We start from the raw sequence: 6000 nt of genomic DNA, 5'->3' as shown, positions 1-6000 counted from the left end.
TTTTTGATGTTCACACACCTGGGAGGGGATAAAAAATACCTGCTGCTGTCACCCACTGGGCTATGTGTGCCTGTATTGCCTGTTCTTGCAAGGAACAGTAAAACTATTGCAAGACTGTTGATTTACAATTTAGATTAATTCTTTTGAGAAAATACACAGAACATCACAGAGAGGAACATGTTTTGCTTTCATTTGGACCCTTCTCCTTTTCACAAACTCTTCCCTTCCTGCTGTCTACCTGTGGAAACTGAACTTGGGCAAAATAAAGCCTCCTTGTATACAAGGGCATGTATGTTCATTTTCAATTCTTCAGACCTACACCCATCTTTTGAAGCTCCACTGTTGCAAAGTATGTGCTGCTCAAAATATTTCTCTTCCCACTCCTGCTAGAATACTGAAATATATAATTCATCTTGACCTTGTGCCTTGTCAGCTTTTAATACTTCTAATTGCCTGTCTGTTCCAGCATAATCATAAAACCTTTTAACATCTCACTTACTACAGTTTCCAGAATTTGACGTTCTTCAGCCTTTCTCATGAATAACAGGCCAAATAAATTCATTTAGACTACTGGCAGTGCCAGCATCATTCATCTTCATCTTTTCTTACTGGGTTTCCCCCTGACTATTTGCTGCTTATAAATATAAAATAGTGTTTCACTTATTCCTACATTTTCTTAATTCTCTTAGCCTTTTTCTGGCATAGAATGGTAGGATAATTCAGGTCAGAAGGGACCACAGGAGGACTCTAATCTGACCTCCTGCTCTAAGCAGGGTCAGCTCTGAGGTAAGGACAGGTGGCTTTATTCCATCTAGTCTTGAAAATCTCCAAGGACAGAGACTGCACACCCTCTCTGAGTAACCTGTTCCAGTGCCCGACTGTCCTCATGGTGTGAGAGGCTTTCCTTACATCCAGTCTGAACTACTCATGTTTCAGTTTGTATGTCCACTGTCTCTTGTTCAACAGCTTTTCAACAGCTCCCGGTCTGCCAGAACCCCAGGGCCTTTTCCTGCAGAGCTGCTCCCCAGCCTGGATCAACCGCAAAAGGCTCTTACTTCCCAGGTACAGCACTTGGCATTTGTCCTTGATGAATTTCATAAGGTCCCAGTTGTCCATTCCTGCAGCCTGTTTAAATCCATCTGAATGGCATCCTTGCCCTTGAGCATACCAACTGCTCCCTCACAATTTGGTGCCATCTGCAGACTTGTTGATCATGCACTCCGTCACTTCCCCCAGGTTGTAGGTTCATCCCTTTGTTTCTTCCAGCTGTTACGGAGAAGGACACCATTTTCTTCACAGTAGAAATGGTGCAGTTGGCATTATCTTTCCAATGTTTGGCTCAGGGCTGGCGTTTGCCTCAGGGGTGAGTTCTTCAGGGTTACTGTTGAACTAATTGAACTTATATGGGATGTTTGTGCTACCTCTTTATATCTCCTGAGTCAACAGAACTAAGCGGCTAGGACTAGTACACAAATCCTAGCTTCTTTTTTATTGATTCTTTTCCCTTGACTCCTGTTAAGATTTTTTTCTGTACCTTATTTGCCCATCCATCATTCAGGATTTTCCAAAACTACTGTCCTGATTTTCCTATATTCTAATGACTCAAAATTGCCAAGCCATTCACTATTAGGTGATGATCAGTAATTCTGAAAATTAGACCATTTGCTTGTTGAGTTGAAAATAAAATTACTCTGGTTGAATCAACAGGCAAGAACAGAACCTGGTATTTGAAATTGTAAAGTACAGGGCTGTTTTGGAAACTTCCCACACAGGCAGCGGCAACAAGCACAACAAGCTCTACATCGAACATAACAGGCAAACAAAGTGTATGTATATAAAATGAGGATCAGAAACTCCAAGCAATTAAAATTCCTACTGATGACTAAAAAGATTTGTGTGCTGGAGTGCTGGTGGAGGGAAGAAGAGGATAGCAGGTCAGAAAATGTTTTTATGTACAATCAGGAGTTAAAAGAACATCAGCCCTGAAGGTTCAAAAGCAGCTTTTCCTGGATATATGGGCCAAATGTGTCTTTGCTGTCTTCTTGCAGAGGGCCAACCTGAAGGACTAAGAGCCTGTTACTATAGCTGCTAACCATGTAAGCTGTTCCCTTAGCTCAAATGGTAGAAGCTTGTGCATTGGTACAAGAGAACCTTTGCCTGTAAAATGTTTCTGTAATTTCTCTGGTCTACTACTAATAACAGTGTGAGCAATTAGCTTTCCCAGATTTCTTTAAAGTAAAATCTACAAGCTGTTTAGCCCCTCCTTTGCATTTTACCAACACAACAATCCCATAAAATGCAGTGCAACCCCTATCTGCACATATTCTTACTAGTACAGAATTGTCACTGGGGCTGGGGTAGGAGCAGTGGCTTTGGGGATCTGATCAGGTCCATCCCCCTGTGATTACACTCACTGCCATCATTACCAGTTCCTAGACTGCAATAAAAATATTTGGAACTTACTTAACTGCTCCACTCTTCGATACTGGTATGAATTACCATAACCCCAACAGAGTACTATCAAAACTGAAAAATACATGTAAGGGGACAATCTGTATCCTTATTTACCTGTCATCAAGATACTCACAAGCATTGAGGCTTCCAAGTTTTATGCCTGTGTTTAAATGTAAGCATGGTAAGGAACCCTACTGAAATCAGTGGAACATTAAGCACAGACAAGAATGTTTACTGTAACAGTTTTCTTAATGTAATTCCTAATCCGTGCTGTCTACACACTTTTTCCATAACTGTTAAGGACAATTTTTCATGCTGGCAAATGCCCTATGACATTACACAGCACTCATTATTTTGGAAGCTAGTGTCACAAAACAGCCAATCCTCCTCAAGAGCCCTTTCTCGGGTTATAAAGAAGCCATTTCAGACAGAAGTCTCATTTCTCTAAGGTTTTAACTAAATACAAATTCAGGCAAATAAGAGTTATAAAGTAAACAAACAACACTGCAAAGCCACAAGTTCCCTGAGCTCAAAGCTACAACTCAAGGTCCCTCAAGACGGTGCTAAACTTACCACTCAATTTATCTCTGAACTCCAAAATCTCATCAAAAACAGTGTATATTGTAGGAGGGTATATATTTCAATCTTATTACACAGTTCATCTAAGCTCCTGTTACACTGTAATCCCTAGATACTCAAGCATTTTTGTATGTGAGTTACCAGTTGTAAAGTTATCACATTAAGCCAACAGCTTAAATAAAGATGTCCCACTTAAAAAGAATATGCAGTTTTGATTTAATTATAGAGCATGTGGGAACAGAATGGTTAAAAACTTGGATAATTTATGTCATTAGTGTAAATCAACCTCACGTAAATTAGGTCAGAAATCACTGATACAATTTGAAATTAAGTTATCTGACAGGTATGCATAGGTCTGTCACAGTTCACAAATGTATTTTCTCTTTTCATTTAGGAAGTAAACTAGATTTAAATTTGGATTGTCCATTTTGGCATGTTATTGCAGCCAATAACCACGAACAGAAAAATTCTAAAGCAAAATGAAACACTGTTTTGACACTTTGGTTCCTGCCCCCACCCCCAACATACACAGAGAACACGTAAATCCTCATGGCCCTGCAGCTTCTAGCCCTGTCACCAGTCCATGCACAGCAGCACACATGTGAGCATCCACTTCTGCCCTCATACCCCACTGACTGCTTGCCCTGCTTTTTGCCTGCTCTGACAGATGCCACACAGGCACAGGTCACCATGGAGCTCCTGCAGGTACCTCCTGAAGGTATGTTAGGGTGTCTTGGAGCAAGAGTTAGCCTGCTGCTGTCATGCTCTCCACACGCAGCATACTTTCTGAGCCTCCTGAATAGACGTGCAGTCCTTCCAAAGCACATACTGGGAGGGGGGGGAAATCCTCCTTAACAGACAGTTATTTCTTGTGATAGTAACCACTGAAAAATCGGTTTCAGCCAACTGTCCTAATTTGGACACCCACACTCACCTCTCTAGCAGAAAAGACTCGAAGGCAATGAGTTCAGATACGTGCTTACATGTGTGTGATGCTGTTAGAGGTGGGTGGTGTCAGGCAAGGCTAAGTGAGTTATTTCAGCTGTTTCTTAAGATCTTGAGCACACAGCAGCTCTTCATACATAGGAACTATTTTTTAATGAAATTGTGACTCTGTATTAAGAACTGAATTTAACACATAACACAAATACTGAAGCAAAGGTCTGGACAGGAAGATGACTGCATTTTATGAAGTAGTCTGCTATTTCACGGAATTTGAGATGTTCTCTTCTCATTATAAACTACACACATGAAAATCCCCAACCCCACTGCTTCAGTTGTAGTCTGCATGTTTCACAACAGCCTTTTAAATGCATCTTCTCAAAGAAGGCCCATACCGGGTCTGGGAAGGGAAAGCTGCTGATATGGTTGCATGCTAAGCCAGTTGCAACTTGACGAATCAATGTATTAGTTTTGAATGGACTACGGAACAACTTTGGCCTAGTGGAGTGATCTGGGTATCAGAATGTCGTCTCTGCTTTGCTCAGGGATGCAGCATTTGGTGCAAATTGCTTCTGCCTTCCCTCAGCTATAGTAATTTAATACGGCACTGACAGGTGCATTGATCACTTGGCCAGATCCTCTTCCAGACAGCAGACTGAAGATGGGAAAAATGCCAATCTGCCATTTTGTAACTTACATTTCTTTTTGTGTGAGGAGAAATGTCACCAACTTCTGTCAACCTCATTTTATTTGAAATCTACTGTATAACATACAGCAGGAAATGAGAGATGCTAAAAGATTGTTTTGAACTGAAATTATGTTTTCCTAGAGATTTTCACATAAGTTTGCAAAAATGTGCCTCTTAATAATGAAAAGGATTTCGTAGATCATCTGATGTTCCTGTTTCACTTTCACCCCATGAACTATGAATCCCAGACTACTCAACCAGAGTGGATATGTAGAGCTACATCAGTTTTATTTTTCTTTCAGCGTTTAACAGGAAAATATTTTGGAATTTAAGAGAATCTAGCACTCCAGAATCCAGCAAGTTCAGTTCATACATTTACTTTTTATTTTTGGAATTTTTTTGCAAAATCCTTAGCAAATTGGGAATTTGTCTATTAACAAATTTGGAATGCACAGAGGCTGTTTAAACCTTCTTTTTGAAAAAAAACGGGCAATAATCTGTTTTATAAATCTGATGGGCATCAAAGTCCAGCTGTGCACAAAAGCCCTTGAAGATGCCATCACTGGCACCTCTGCTACAGAGCTGCTACTGGAAAGCAAACACTTCCCGCACCTTAGTGCTTCCCAGAACAGCCAAGACATTTCCTCAAATGACTCACTCCTGAAGAATGTCAGGTTTCTATTGAACTTGCAGGAGCCCAACTTTCTGGGAAATGGGTAGTAGATATTGCTTCATGGCTTCAAGACTACTGGTCTAATAAGAAGTCTCTACCTTTCCCTGATGGCTTTTCAGTTTATCAGTTCTGAGCGCAGAAGCATGCCATTTTTGGAACTGATCCATACTTTAGTTACTTAGAAAAAACTTTTAACAGCAAACTGGAGTCAAGTGGAAAGAATGACAACTTTGTGAAGGTTTACAGTGACAACCTTTTTGCAGTGCTTCAGCCCAGCAATAAACCATAAAGTACTGAATTTAAAAACAGTTCTGTCACTGTTGGAAGAACATGAAACTCTTCTCTGTGCACAGATATTAACAGGTATCACTGTTACGAAGCCATGCTAATAAAATTACCTTTAGAAGGTAGAGAAAGGGCACAACACTAAGTCAACAAGTTACATTTCTCTTTAAATGGAGTAAATAGCTTGTGTTATTATTTTTTTAATTCCAATATTGTATTTCACTAGAACAATAACGGAGACCTAGAAAAGAACTGAAACACTTGGAAAACGCTAACTTCAACCTTTTTTTTACTTTCATTTTGTTTAGGGACAAATCTGTATGGTCTTCATCTCATCTTTATGTAGAAATAAATCAGAAGAGACCAGATGATGTAAGAA

This window comes from Gavia stellata, chromosome 16 (assembly GCF_030936135.1).
Source record: "Gavia stellata isolate bGavSte3 chromosome 16, bGavSte3.hap2, whole genome shotgun sequence".
Taxonomy (NCBI): Eukaryota; Metazoa; Chordata; class Aves; order Gaviiformes; family Gaviidae; genus Gavia; species Gavia stellata.
This window is presented reverse-complemented; position numbering follows the sequence as displayed.